The sequence below is a fragment of the Leptinotarsa decemlineata genome, unplaced genomic scaffold (genome assembly GCF_025532065.1).
Source record: "Leptinotarsa decemlineata unplaced genomic scaffold, Ldec_3_MD MMD2_P_RNA_scaffold_2, whole genome shotgun sequence".
NCBI classification, from domain to species: Eukaryota; Metazoa; Arthropoda; class Insecta; order Coleoptera; family Chrysomelidae; genus Leptinotarsa; species Leptinotarsa decemlineata.
In genome coordinates, this window is record NW_027412529.1 from 16,699,911 (window position 1) to 16,715,943 (window position 16,033).

At 35.0% G+C, this 16,033-nt stretch overlaps 1 pseudogene; it reads left to right on the forward strand.

Moving 5' to 3' along the window:
* Window positions 1–2,489: 2,489 nt before the first annotated feature.
* The window catches only part of LOC141479907 (juvenile hormone esterase-like), a 41,666-nt pseudogene continuing 28,122 nt past the window's right edge, over window positions 2,490–16,033 (forward strand).

The following is a 16,033-nucleotide window of genomic DNA, read 5'->3' on the forward strand; positions in this document are numbered from 1 at the left end:
AAGAGTGAAAATTTGATTGGTGCCTGTGAATACTGTTCTTATATCGTGACTCTTCAGCATTCGGCTCACTTTGTTGGGGTGGTCCGTCTGTTCATTGAGCTGTTTGAGATGTGGAGTACATGTGGGGTACGGGTTTGATGAGATTGAATGAATCTTTGGATTTGGAATTCGAGATAGTCATTTTGGCGAAGGGTGGATTTGAGTTCGTCTAGTTTAGTCTTTCTCAAAGTGGACGATAACGTCCCCTTGTAGGCGCTGGAGATTGGGGGTGGTTTTAGGGGGCGACGGCTAATTTAAAAATGTTTTTTTGCTTTCAACACAAACTTTACCGCTCCTTTACGCTTAACGCGCGTTTTCTCGTGTACGCCATCTAGGAGACTAGACAGTAACTATTTCCTGTCGAATTGTACAATAGATGGCGGTAAGCTTCAATGCGAAGCGAGAAGTTTCTAGTCTCCATTCTCGAAAGTACTAGGCTCGCTCGCTGCCTCATATAAAAGCGCGCGCGCCATCCAGCCAGTAATGCCATTCGACGATATTACGAAAACAAGTGAATTTAGTTAGCAATTAGCTAGGTGAAGTGCTGTACGTGTGATGGCGAATACTGTGAGTGGTGTCATTAGCATATTTTCAATACTGGATTTTTCAATTCGGCATTTTTGAAGACAAAATTATGTCGGAAGCAAAAAAGTAGAAACGGCAATAAAGCGCGAAATATATAAAATATGGCTCATGACTCATTTTCAAGAACTGGAAAAGAAAAAGTCAGCTCAGCTAACTGTGTCAAAACTTTTTTCAGCAAGACGACGACGATTCAAAAATGGATACCAAGAATTCTGGCTACAAAAGCCAATCTCGCAATTGTACTCTGGATTGTGGTCCATCGTTCATTCATTCATTTTTGATAGCATTTCCATCATCGTATTTGTGTGAACGTGGATTTAGTGATGTGGAACGTTGCTAACTAAAAAGAGAAATCGGTTGCATATTACCGAACGCGGTGACTTACCGATGTTTTTGAGTAAATTCGAGCCTGATATTAACAAACTTGTTAAAAATCATCAAATTGATCCTTCACATTAGAATAGTTTTAAAATTCAAATTGAAATGTTTGTTTTAATAACATGAATAAAAGTTGTCCTAATATTATGAAATGGTGTTTTACATTACCCTCATCACAACGTCTTATTTTCACATGACACACATAATTTAATTATTAAAATAATGGCTGCGATTGCTATTCTTGAGATGTCGTAAAGTAAAAAAAAGTGGGCGGTAGACAAAATAAGTTTGAGAACCTTTGGTCTAGTTCCTTGAAACTACTGTGGTTGTTATTATTACTGATAGACCTGTGTTTGAGGAAATCCAGAACAAAATTCAACTGGGCAGACTTTGGATTGACGAAGCGATTAGTATCGGTTGATTTTCGGTAAACAGTGTGTGAGAAGGAACTATTGGATTTTGTGATTAGAACGTTTAGGAATGAAATTTAGTTGTTATTTTCGACTTCCATTGTGAATTTTAGGTCGAAATGTAAGTAGTTTATGTGGTTTAGAAATATATGAAGAATTTCAAATTCATGAGGAAATATAACAAAGACGTCAACTACGTATCGAAGCCAATACGGAGGTATGAGGTCAGACTTGTCATTGGCTCTGTTTTCAGTCGTCCATGTGAAGATTTTTCAAGAACTGAAGAGAGTGGAGAACCTAAGGGGGCGCCTTTCACTTGTTTGTGAACATTTGCCGTGGAAAGGAAATAGGTAATTGACATGAGGTTGAGAGTCTCTTGAGAAATTTGGTGTTTCGTTTTAAGGTCAAATAGGGTTTCGGACAGTGAGATATTTTTAAAAAGGGATTCTACGTCAAACCTGACAAGCATGTCTGTTTGTTGGATATTTTCAAGATTTCAATGAAGAAATAGCAATTTTGAACATATAATGATGATTGTTCGGCTAGTGGTTGAAGAGTAATAGCATAGTAATGTCACAAACTACACCTAACGATTTGATCTTCATAAATTTTAGTTTTCATAAAATATCACGACATGTTTCGCTATAAGAGTAGCTTTTTCGTGATGAATAACATACTGGAAAGCGATTCTTAACTTTGTCAAAGTATTATACTTTGACTGAACCCCATGGCCTCAATCCAAAAATGTATTATCTTGGCTATCAGCCTATTTTGTTTTGTATAAGTCAAATATTACAAATGTGCCATGTACTCATTTTGATACTTCCTGTTGCCTGACAAGTGAGCACTGATGATGACGAGAGTCGAAAGCGCTTTGCAATGATTTTATAAATATACAGTTTCATACAAAACCTCTTCGATTCATTGAATAAATACATATTTTTTCAAGCAATTGATCACGATTATCACAATTCTACGATGAACTAATTTTTTGCTTGTACGATCCTGTATATGATGGGTTAACTATTTTGCCTCGTAGGTTAAATAAATACGAGCGGTACTGATAAAAACATCATTTTCGTGTTGGTATCATTCGTTTCCAAGCGTAACAAGCTACGACATCGATACATTCGTTCATCTAAAATGACAGTGCCGGTTGCCAGTATTTCCGAAGGTAAGGTCAAAGGCTGTTTGGGAACTGATCTAGATGGCCAACAGTTCTTTTCTTTTCTTGGAATTCCTTATGCGAAGCCACCTGTGGGAGACCTAAGATTTAAGGTAAAGATTTACAACTGAATCATGCTGTAGCTCAGGTACTGGTATATCAAATTCCATACACTGATTTTTGAAATTATACTGAGTGATTTATCACGAGAGTTTCCTCCCATATGGAGTCCTACTGTCCCTAATTTACACTACTAGCGAGCCGCCCCGGATTCGCACAGGTGCAATGCTGATATTGAATATAAATTCATTCACCGAAAATTTAGGGACATACAGAAACAGTGATGAAACATATTTTTATAAACGCGATTTTTTCCCTCACGGCTGGCGCCCAGTTGGAATATCCGAAAATCGTTCCTTATTCCACACCTACAATATGAAATGAATCTACATACAAAGTTTCAGCCTCCGAAAATATACTGGTATGCAAAAACGGTGATTAAATAGCTACTTATGATACGAGTGTTGAAAGTAAGGTTTTATTTTGTGACTGAATTGAACCAATTGAGCAATTTCACGAACAAAATAAAACATATTTTCAACACAACTATCATACAAAGTTTTTTGTACAACTGTTCTCTTTTCATAATGAAATAGATGAATTTGATATGAAGTGGCCGTGTCAGGTGACGCCAAATTACCTGGTTACCAACAAACAGTATTGTTTACAGCTCACACGTTTTATTTGAAGTTCTTGCTGGTGTTTAATGTCTTGTATGATGAAGAAAAATAGTGAGGAATTGGGGGGTTCCTGACGATATTGAAAAGGCTGCAAAAAGAACTCAACTGAATGGTTAAAAAAAATCGGCTTAGCAGTACAACATCGCATATTCTGATTTTCTTAGATGGTGTAGACTAAAAACCGTCGAAGGAAATATCAGCGAAACCGTCTTCTTAGCCTATCTCGAAGAGAACTCAAAAATATGGAACCCTTCACTTTGTGGAGCAAGTTTTAAATGATAAAGTCAAGTGCGTTAAATCTGGTGGTAATACAAGCAAATATTTTAAGGTAATAGCATTCTCAAAGCGGAAAAAGGAAAGTAATAGGCCCGAAAAATCAAGAACTCTTACGTTTGAACAAGTCCAGAGGTTAATAAATGAGGAGCCAGATGGAAAATATTTGATGATGAGAGTTGCTAATATTTTCGGAATGTATGGAGCCTGCTGGCGCGAAAAGCTGTGTCATTTATTAATGGAAGACATTAAATTAATGAATAAATAAATCATTGATTGTTCAAATTCCAAATACAAAAACGAAAATTGGTCGTTTTTTTGCATTGTTGGAAAAAACATTGACTATTTTAATAAATACGCTGTATTACGCCTTTCTGTTATCAATCATCAACGTTTTTTTCTGAAATACTCAAATTATAAATGCAGTGCCAACCCAGTTGGTATAAACACGTTTGGGAAAATGCCCTCTTCCATTGCTGAGTTTCTGAACCTCTCGGAACTGAAGGAATATACAGGTCACTGTTTCAGAAGGTCTTCTGCTTCTTTGCTAGCAGAATTAGGAGCAAATATAACGGATATTAGGAAGCATGAAGGATGGAAGTCTACAACAGTAGCTGAAGGCTACATCGATCAATCTATTTCTTATAAAAAGGCTGTTGCTAAAAGAATAATCCCAACAGCTAGCTTAATGTCCATGAAACTAATTCAGCACTTCAACATCGCAAGGTATTAATATCAGCAGTCATGAAAATGTAAATAATGGATAATACATTTATAACAGAATTTAATTGTATCTATATCTATTGTTCATAATAAAAGTTCCTTGAAAATTGAATAATTATGTTCTGTTTATTGATAGTTTGTAAAAGATCGTGTTAAAAATAGTTTCAACACTAGTGTTGAGAACACTAGTGTTAAGAATATTTTCAACACGCTACTTTATAAACATCATCTTTTAATACTCTTGACAACCATTAAAAATGTCACTTTCAATGACAGTTGTACAAAAGGTAATTTTCATATGTAAAGGCTCCCCTTTCATAACCAGGGGTGCCTCAGTTGTATATTTGAAAATCCTCTCTTATATTTTTCAATAATAATAATAATGATAATGTTTATTCAGATTCAAATCACGAAAAGAAATAACTAAAGTAGGTAATACATACAGTTGAATAAACATCGTAGAAACCACAGAAGCATCAGATGTTGCTTGTATGTGCTTGTATTGCCCATGCACAACATAAAACGAACCTACATACAAAATTTCAGCCTTCGAAAATATAGCGGCACGGAGAAACAATGATGAAAAAGTGATTTTCATATGTAAACGCCCCACTTTTACTCCCACGGAGGGATCCCCAGTTGGAATATTTGAAAATCTTCTATTAGTGCGCACTTGAGACCTGAGAAGCACTCATATACCAAATTCTAGCTTCCTGGAACTCACCAGTACGAAGAAACAGAGATAAGTGTAAATTGACTGAAAATGTGTTTTTTGAATACTGAAACTTTTTTTTACAAGTGAAACAGGAGAAAGTAATTACTGAAATGAAACTGACTAGAAATTCTTTTTTCTTCATTCGTATTTCCTGAAAATTTAGGAATGTGAATATTGAGTAATGTGAAAAAAACTCCAGTTTTAAAAAATACATATCATATAGATAATTGCTGAATAAATAATGGACCTGAGTTATCATTATATATTTTTACACTATGAAATGATAAGAAACGCTCCGTTACTGAACAAATATTTTTAGAACGTTTTGCTAACAAAATTGAACTCACTATGAGCTATGTCAGGTGGAACATTACCTTCGAAATTCATCTGTTTCTAGAATCTTTGAACTCTTCAATTCCTATATACAACACAGGGAAGCTAGTTATTGATATTGTACTCTTTTATTTGAAGTTTCGGCATTCCATCACATTGATTGCAAAATTCAAAAAAGCAATCAAAAAAGTCGTTTGAACGGTCCATTCCCTTCAAGTTTCCGGAAAACACTGTAGGTAGCCTCATTGACTTTTTGCGTTTTTAGATAATATGATCCAAAAATTTGATTGATATACACTGTTAAAAATTGAAGTAGGTAATTTTCTAAAACATATTAGGAAATATTTCACAATCAAAACTCTGTGTTAGTCTAATAATCTGATATACAGGGTGTCCCTGGACTTCCTCTTTTCCTCTCGGGAATGTATAGATGGGGTCAAAATATCACCAGTACTTCATATAACTTTTTTTCCTAAAATCCTTCGTTACCAAGTAACGGGCCCTCGAAGTTACAAAATCAAAAATGTTTTTCTTTGAAAACTTTTCAAGTGAATATTCAAAATCATCCAACTTTTGGTAATTGACTAAACAAATGAATTCCTTCGATGAGCTTTCATGCAGGAGTCAGTTGTTTTGCTACAAAGTCAGGAACGGACTACCCCCGATGGTCCACACCCCAAAACTTTGAAATGACAGATATTTTTCAATATTTTTCAACAAATTAAGGTTACTTGGACAATTTTATGAATAAAAGTACTCGTGTGGAAAGTCGATCGGAGTCTTGATAAAAATGTAGTTTCACTCGACGACATCAAACCCGCTCGTCCACCATTATTTGAAATGAATAATTATCAAAGTAGAAATAATAATGATAACGTTAATTCAACAACATTTATCCTGAGATGTCTACCATTATTCGAAAATATTAGTTTTTAAGGAAAATGGAAATGATAGGTAAAATGTTCATAACGAATTTTTATAATGCAAACACGTTTAACTAACGAAACTCAAGAGCCTCAAGAGCAAACAGAAATGAAAAATCCGCTACAGAAACTGCTCGATATAACCACCTTCTCTCTCTATACATTTTCTTAGTCTGCGAAGACACCCTCTCTGTACTTGAAATAGCATTCCAGGGTCGTTTCGTATGGCTTCACAATGTAATGTTATTCTATTCAACAATGCATCTCTTGTGTGAATAGGTGTAGCGTAAACAAGGCTTTTTAGATGCCCCCACAGAAAGAAATCCAATGGATTTAAATCCGGAGACCGCGATGGCCATGAATATGGCCCACCTCTACCAATCCATCTATTGTGGAAAATATGGTTCAGATGGTCACGCACAATCAAACTAAAATGGGGAGGAGCGCCATCATGCATAAACCACATATCTCTTCGGGTTTGCAATGGAACATGTTCCAAAAGTCCATTCAAATCGTTCTGAATGAACTCCAAATAACGTTCTCCATTCAATCGGTCCTGTAGAACGAATGGTCCTATAAGATGGTTTCCTATGATACCAGCCCAAACATTCACGTTGAATTTCCGTTGGTGTTTGGTTTGCAATATCCCATGGGGATTTTCTTCGGCCCATATATGGAGATTATGAGAGTTGATAACTCCATCTCTACTGAAACCTGCTTCATCAGTGAATAAAACTCGATTAATAAAAGTCATATCCTCTCTTTGCCTATCCATGAACCAATTGGCATATTCCAGTCGTGCTGGAAAATCTTGAGGTGTCATGGCATGTACCTTCTGGATGTGAAATGGGTGGAGCAGTTGTTCCCTAATTATTCTATGAATAGTGGACTTGGATGTATGGAACTGTTCTGATAGATTTCTGATGCTCATTGAAGGATCATCAGCGACGGCTTCCAAAATATTTTCCTCCAATACAACGGTACGTACAGTCCTAGGAGCGCCCTCACCACCTCGTTTTGGCAAAACTGTACCTACAATAATATCGAAATAAAACAACGTGCTCAAATTAATTATCAATTATTACATACCTGTCTCCCTCAAGCTGCGATCGACACGCTCGAATGTTTCTTTTGACGGTACCGTTCGATTGGGAAAATGCTCGGAATACAGACGACGAGCTTCTGCAGCATTACAAAATGCTCGTCCATAAAATACATGCATATCTGCATATTCATTGAATGTAAACTGTTCGGCCATATCAAAAAAATTCAAAATATCCTATAGAATATTGACAATACAATGATAGTCATATGACAACGCACCACTCAACAAAACAAAATAGCATTCCAGTTTCTCATTTTTTATCAAAACTTTCTAAAAGGTTTTTTTGTCAACATCTGTGAAAGAAATGGAACATAATTATTCCCTGGATATTTTTCACCTGATCATGTGCAGCCGTTTTTGTAGTTCATTCGTTTGCTTTTTATTAGTATAGTAAATATTTTTTCCGATGTGCGTTTTTTCAGCTAAATTTAGATTCGTGTTAAAGAATTTCTCCCATAAAATTATAATTATCAGTGAAACTCCTCAACAGTTTAGCTGTGAAGAAGAATTTGAAACATTCGAATGTTGAGTTTCATGAGATTCAGATAACTGATCAACACGAAACGTGATTATTCCACACGTATTATGTACATACAAAATATGGAATGAATTCGATATTTCATAGAAGAGTAGCTTGTTAGTTTAAAAACACCACGAATCTACAGAACTTGATATTTCTTTTGAAAAAATATCTGCTATCACAATTGTGACTTAAACTTCCATATAGGTACTGTACTTTTTGTTTACGACTTCATTTTAGCATACTTTGTATTATTCCTGTTATAAATGTTGTTGAATTAACGTTATCATTATTATTTCTGCTTTGATAATTATTCATTTCAAATAATGGTGGACGAGCGGGTTTGATGTCGTCGAGTAGAACTACATTTTTATCAAGACTCGTTGCTCCGATCGACTTTCCACACGAGTACTTTTATTCATAAAATTGTCCAAGTAACCTTATTTTGTTGAAAAATTTTGAAAAATATCTGTCATTTCAAAGTTTTGGGGTGTGGACCATCGGGGGTAGTCCGTTCCTGACTTTGTAGCAAAACAACTGACTCCTGCATGAAAGCTCATCGACGGAATTCATTTGTTTAGTCAATTACCAAAATTTGGATGATTTTGAATATTCACTTGAAAAGTTATCAAAGAAAAACATTTTTCATTTTGTAACTTCGAGGGCCCGTAACTTGGTTACGAAGACTTTTAGGAAAAAAAGTTATATGAAGTACTGGTGATATTTTGACCCCATCTATACATTCCCGAGAGGAAAAGAGGAAGTCCAGGGACACCCTGTATAATGTAAAAATGCAAAGTTGTGTAATAAATCAATACAAATGAGGTAAAACTTATTTTACTTTGTGAATATTCAGATGAGATGTGAACTTTCCCTGGGAAGTTATGAAATCAGTTATGTACAGGAAGTGATTTGCGAATTTTAATAAATATTGGTAAAATCACTACCTATATTCTTCACAGCTCACATATCAAATGGGTAGATTTTACAGTGTAGGTATATTAAGTATATTTGGATCAGTCCATTAACATGTTATCCGGTTATCGTGTTGTCCGAAAAGGATAATTGCTCGTAGGCAGTGTGCATCAAATAAAGATCGAAAATAACTTCGGGTCGCGGGGAGCCAGGCGCATACCCCTATAACCGATGACCAAAAACATCATGTTCAAGCGTTATAACTTGTGAAGAAAATTCGTGATTTCATTGTTTTTCAATAAAGGATTATTGTGCAAATAGTGAGGTATTCAAAGTGATCAAAAAGGTAAGAGATAATGTTCAAATGTAAATTGTGTTTATATGAATGTGTATCACTAAGAACGTATGACTTACATCAATATTTCCACCGTTACTGGCGTGATGCTGAATTTATCTGCTTACACATTCGTCTTCGGGTGATAACAGCGAACACCATATTCCCGAAATCTTACAGAAAATTTTAATTTTTGTTTTCAAATGAGTGACAGATAATTCAAGTGAAAGTTTTTCTGAAATTAAGTTTATAAAAATATCACATACTAACAATATTCACTTCACTTTTCTTGCAGCAACCACGAATTCCGTTTAATATGTATACGTCGAGCAGGAAGAAGTTGATGTAGAAGGATTTGTGAATTTCCTAGAAGCATTGAAGGTGGTGATATTCAATATCCAAAAGGTTTTTAAATAATATTAGAGTTGTTAGAGCATCTAATTTTGAAAATTCAGCAGATTCGGGTTTCGAATATAAAAGGCTGAATCCGGTGAAGAAAATAGTTTTCAATTTCATAAACAAATTTGTCAAACTTGAAAAGTGAAGATTTTATAAAATAATGTGCTTGAAATTAACTTATGTACTTATTTGTGATGCACTGTTTGGAACCTTTGGTGTAGTAATGATCATTACTGCAGGTTTTTCTCAACATCAAACCGTTATTTTAACATCTCCACACGTGTTTCGATCACCAAGTGATCATCTTCAAAAGGAAGATCAAAACTCAAAGATGTGGTGTTGGGAAAAAACTCCAGTAATATTTATTCACTTATAACTTATCACAACTTATTATCACAGTTGATAATAAACCTAATTTAATGTGTTTTTATGTTTGAAATGTTTTTTTTCTAATGTTCATGCAATATATGCTGCAACAACATTTTTTCAAATTTTATTTTCTAGTTGGTTATTATTGTTAGATGCCATGTGTTTCATTTCTCGGTATGTATTCAGTTGAACTTTGATTTATTTAATTCTATTAAATTTGGTACACATTCTTGACTTAGAGTATTCTGATATGATACAACTCTTCGAAAAAATGATTCAGGTCCATGTACACATTTCTCAGTGAGATATGATAATTCTGTTATACATCGAAATATATATTTGGATTCGACCTTCACATAATAACATATAATTGGATTCGAAAAGGCACGTGTTTTGGGCTAGTTGGCCCTTATCAATATGGTGTAGTCAAATGGCATAGATTGGACAGTTACATGGTTACAAATAAAAGCGCAACTATATGCAGTCATCAACAGAAGTCAGTCGCACATCTGTGGTTTTCGTAAGAAGATCTAGTATTCACAAAAGGTAGCTATAGCTACCTACGTGGAATTTTCAATCCGGAAATGGTAACAATAGGAATGCTCTGATATATAAATCCATACTTTGCTTTCATTTCAGTGTTATGCTTGATAAAACTTTCCCTTTGATACATAACACTCAATTTTCAAATTAACATAAAGGCAAAAGTGAAATATGTCCATTGTGAAATGACAATGAAATATGTGAAAATACATTGTTATAATACATTGTAAACATACACTGAAAATGGAAATATACAATGTGAAAACACATTATTAATAAGGTAAATATTACATAAGTTCTTCTGCAAAATTGCGTTACCTATCACAGAATTTTGAGTAACTATTGAGGAAATTTACTTAAAATATTATTTAAAATTACATTACATATGCAGAACTATTCCAATTCATATTTTACTGGTTCATTAGTATTTGTGTTATTCTCCATTATATTAACGGTTTTTGTTCTACATAATTTATGATGGACTGTCTTCGTTACAACCCCTGTTGTATTTTCACATGACATTACGTTGGTTATTTGTGGCCAATGTAATGTTATGTGAATTTACACAAATTTTTTCAACAGTGTAATTCATTCTGCTGCCAAAGTAAAATGGCATTTATTATCAATTTGCTTCCTCATATTTCTATACTGGAAGAGTTTTCAAATGGTTTTCAAGAATTGGTTTTGTATTTCGTTAACGGAAACATACGGAAAATAAAAATTATTATTCATGAATCGCTATTCCTTTTATTGATTGAAGTTAGAAATAGAAATACTCATTTCAAATTACGTCACATAGTTAGACCTAGCATTAAACAATATGGAACACCATCAACGAGGTCAACATACCTATCTGTCGATTTCAAGAGAACTGTCATTCTAAAAGTTGTGACGATTGAGAAAATCTTCGACTGGGTATTTCTTTATTTTCTACCACGGAATGATGTTCAATACTTTCCGTACGTCCAGTGTCACGAAAACTACCACCTTCTCGTCGACTGTATACAAACCTCTGTTCTAGACCTATATCTGCATTTGCAAGGAGACAATTCACAAACTTCCTCTGGAAGTATATATGGATCATTGCTGAGACTTCCAAATATAATCTTCGCCCTCGTAGTCAACGCACAAACGACTGATGTCTACCGCAGTAGCAGACGAAACGTTTGGTACTACAAGTGGAATTCTATCACGGCCTACCAACTCGGATTTGATTCTCTCCGGAAGTCTTTCATAGTTACTGAAGGCTGTTACCCTGAGGCTCTGTGGTGGAAATCAGTCTACAGTGTTCCTTTTTTTCAAGGGCGAAACACAAGCACTTCAGGGAAATCCTCGAGACGCTTCAAGAACAGTGTCTGTGCGAAAGTAGCGGTTCACATTAGATTTGGATCGCTGGAGATTAAATCCATTTGTAAATACGTTCTCAGGAAGTTCATTTCACATGAACGCAGTTCTCCAAATGAAAGAGTTCTTGAAGAGTGAAGTTCAAGGTGTACTGAGTTGAACCTTGAAACGATAAGCATCCACATTCCGTCGCGTATTTCTGATATGTACCGCTCTAGAAACTTCATGTGAAAGTATCCATAGAAGAGATAGAAATCTTCAATTTTTCTTCGATGTTATCGAGGTTGCAAGTGATATTCGAGTCCCCAATCAGGCGGATGACTCTTTTTTGGATGGAATTCAACAGTTTCAGGGTGCGTTTGGGGGTTTGGGGGCGGAGTTCGGTACTCCAAAGAAGGTCTGATCTGAGCTTCATAAAGCATCAAAAGTTGCTGAGGTGTGTACAGTTTTTGGTTCGGAATAAGTGTTCCGAGCTTTTGAGAAGCAACCTTTGCAATTCCAGCGATATTAATGTACCAAGACATATTAGTTTCCATTTTAACCCCACAACAAACTTATCGAAGTAGAAAGCAGAATTGTCTGTCCTGAAATTATTATATCCGGTTGGGAGACATTTATCTTTTTGGAGAAAACTGTTGCCTGGGATTTTGTGGCATTTATTCGACCCTGGTTATTTTCACCCCATTTCGAAATAGTTTCTAGATTCTCATTAAGATATATAATCTTCTGCTGCCGGTGAAGATGTGCATCCGCAGCCAATGTTCTGGAATCCAATTGGAATGACGAGACAAGTGTGCAGCGTTAGCAAAGAAATATATTAGATACTTATTTTTTTCCAATGAGTCATTGATATATAATAAAAAGAGGATTGGAGACAATATGGATCCTTGTGGAACACCAGCGTTAATGATAAAATTATTCGAGATATATTCATCGATGGCCACTAGCAGGGAATGTCCTTTCAGGAAGCTGGAGAGCCATACCCATAACTGATCCAACAAGCCATAGCCAGCAAATACGGTTGAAGGCCTTAGAAACATCAAGCGCAACAGCTCTTGATTCTCCATGTTCTTCGATTGCGTTATTTCAAATATGGGTGACATACGATAGAAGGTCGCCTGTTGATTTTGTTTCCGAAAGCCATATCGATGATCGCTCAAGATGTTGAAGCTTTCCGAATATTTAAGGTTTATGGCTTTCTCAATGATTTTTTATATCACCGATAGAAAAACGACTGGTCTATAGTTATTTGGAAAGAAAATCAAACGTGGAGTGGGACCCAAATTGTTCAGCTAGTAGATTTTCTTTTTCCATGGTTGTTGTTGCAACTAAACCATTCGCTTGTGTTAGTGGTGGAATTGTGTATTTGGTAAAGTTTTGATTAACAGCTTCAGCTGTTGCTACAAACTCAGCATAAATGGCACTGAGACTTTCGCGCTACTGTCGTAACGCAAGATTTTTGTAGGTGACAGCTTGCTCACAATATTTATTGAACCAAGGTTTGCTGTTAGAAGTTCGTTTCATTGAGAAAGGGATATATAGATCCATGGATGATGGGCATCTGAGAATTGAGTTGATTCCAATAGGTGCATTCTGTGCCAATTGTTCAGGTATCGCCAACAAACCCTAGGATATCACATAATTTCTCAGAATTCTTAGTTTTGCATTCATCCTCGTCTAAACTGAGTAGACTACAAGTATGAAGAAAATGCGGAGAACTCTGTCTGTGACCTTAACCGTAGAAAACTTGTGAAATCCTACGTGTGAAATCCTATGAAGTTTATAGATAAGCTTGATATTACTCCTGAATTAACATCGTGGGTATGTAGGAAATTGATATCATTTTAGGACAGACATTCTGGTCGAATTGAAACCAATCAATCAGGGAGGATCTTGGAAAATCATCAGTGGATCAGTGTACCTTCTTCATGAACTACCACCAATCAAGAATGAGAAAAAGCTAGTTCGAGTCCGAAAAGTAGACAGATCACGATATGACCGGGTGGGACGATTAAGTGGGAATTTACCACAGTTCATAATGTCAAACAATAGACGTAGAAAATAAACCAACTTTCGCAAACAGAGAAAAGATCCGACAAAGGCTTTGAGCCCCATCACTCTTATCTCATTCGCATTGAACACTTCAGACAAACTACTTATTCAACATTGAGAAAGATTATCAAACAGGGGTGCTGAGAACTCTGAAATTTTGAAATGCAGGGATGCAACTGGAGAAGAAAGTTGAATATTTGAGATTCATACAAGATGTGAGACTGAACACGTAGAAGCAACAAGATTGTTGGAATAGATGCCATCTAAAAATGGATGGAAGAAGAAGCGCAAAAAGTCACGTAGGCTACAATTGTTCCTTTGGATAATTGAGAAACTTTAGAGGAACTGTTGATATAATTCCATAAATGCTCCAAATCAGATCACAGAAAGGCAAATTTCAATATTCCATTTCATAGTTCTCGACACGATTATAACTGATCATGCAACCGTTATTCTGCAAGTTGTTATGAACAAATATTTTAGAAAACAACAGAATAATAAAGATATCAAAACTGTTAGGTACATCAATCACAATTTGGGATAATATTTATGAACAAACAAATCTTAATATTGTCGCAAATAAATTCACTCATACTCTTAATGAAAATTATAAAATCGATCACAGACACAAAAATGTATTCAGAAGAAACACAAAAATTGAACCATGGATGACAGATTCGCTATTGAAATTGGTAAATAAAAAAAAATGAAATGTTTAAAGGAACTTTGAAAGAACCACATAACATTTTGCTTAAAAGTAATTACACTGATTTTAAAAATAAATTAACGAACTTAATATCTATACTCAAATAAAAATATACTTATGATGCACTGTTTGGAACCCTTGGTGTAGTAATGAATATCACTGGAGTTTTTTCCCAACACCAAATCGTTATTTTTAACACCTCGACACGCGTTTCGATCACCAAGTGATCATCTTCAAAGAGGAAGATTAAAACTAGAAACTGATGCGAGCTAACCCTATTTATGCTACAAAGGTAACCCATACAGGTAAACATCGCAGTCCTTACTGCGATGCAAAATATTATGGACAGACAGAAAGATCTATTAAAGTGAGATATAAGGAACACATAGTACACTTAAAATATGGAAGACCTGAAAAATCAGCAGCAACAAAACCATTCTATAGACTTCAGTTCATTAAGATTAGTTAGACAAGTTAACAACAACAGGAAACTAGATGCCTATGATAGTGTAGAAATAAGTAAACACAATAATATTATGAATAACGATGACGGACCTATACCAAAGAGCATACTATATAGCTTGTTAAAATAAAATAAAATAATGTTGTTGGGTTTACTGATTACTACATAAGGACACATTGCAAAAATAAATTTGGATAGGCAATATTGTGAAATTAATTTTTATATAGCTGAAAATTGTTTTATATAAACATATATTGTAAAATAATAGATAAGGCAAAATTGTAAAATCAATTTTGGTTGGTATACCTGTATGGTTGGTATGCCTGGATGGTTTACCTGTATGGGTTACCTTTATAGCATAAATAGGGTTAGCTCGCATCAGTTTCTAGTTTTAATCTTCCTCTTTGAAGATGATCACTTGGTGATCGAAACACGTGTCGAAGTGTTGAAAATAACGATTTGGTGTTGGGAAAAAACTCCAGTAGTATTCAAACAAAAATATTACAAAAATTAAATTCAAATGAATGAACAAAACCCGAAACAGATATGGAACATTGTTCAAAAACTTACTTGTGAAAAAATAAAAACTAAAGTCATAGGGCCAATAAAGAATTATCGCGGCGAAATATTAATTAACAAAACCGAAACTGCCAATGAGTTCAATTCTGAATTTATTGAAATGGGTAAGGTTTCATCAGAAGAAATAATAAAAAATCCTAATTTTCAAATAAAATCAGTGACAATATCAAATTCAATTATATTGAGAGAAGCTGATAATGAGGAAATTTTGAATATCATCCATCAACTGAAAAACAACAGATCACCGGGAGCCGATGGAATCAGGGCCGGTGATCAAGTCAATTGCAAATGATATACTTGAACCTCTGAAATATATAATTAATACCTGCCTTAGGAAGGAAGTTTGGCCTGATGTGTTCAAGGAGTCAATAGTGTGCCCAATAGAAACGGGGACGAAACCTCTGTGAATAATTATAGAAC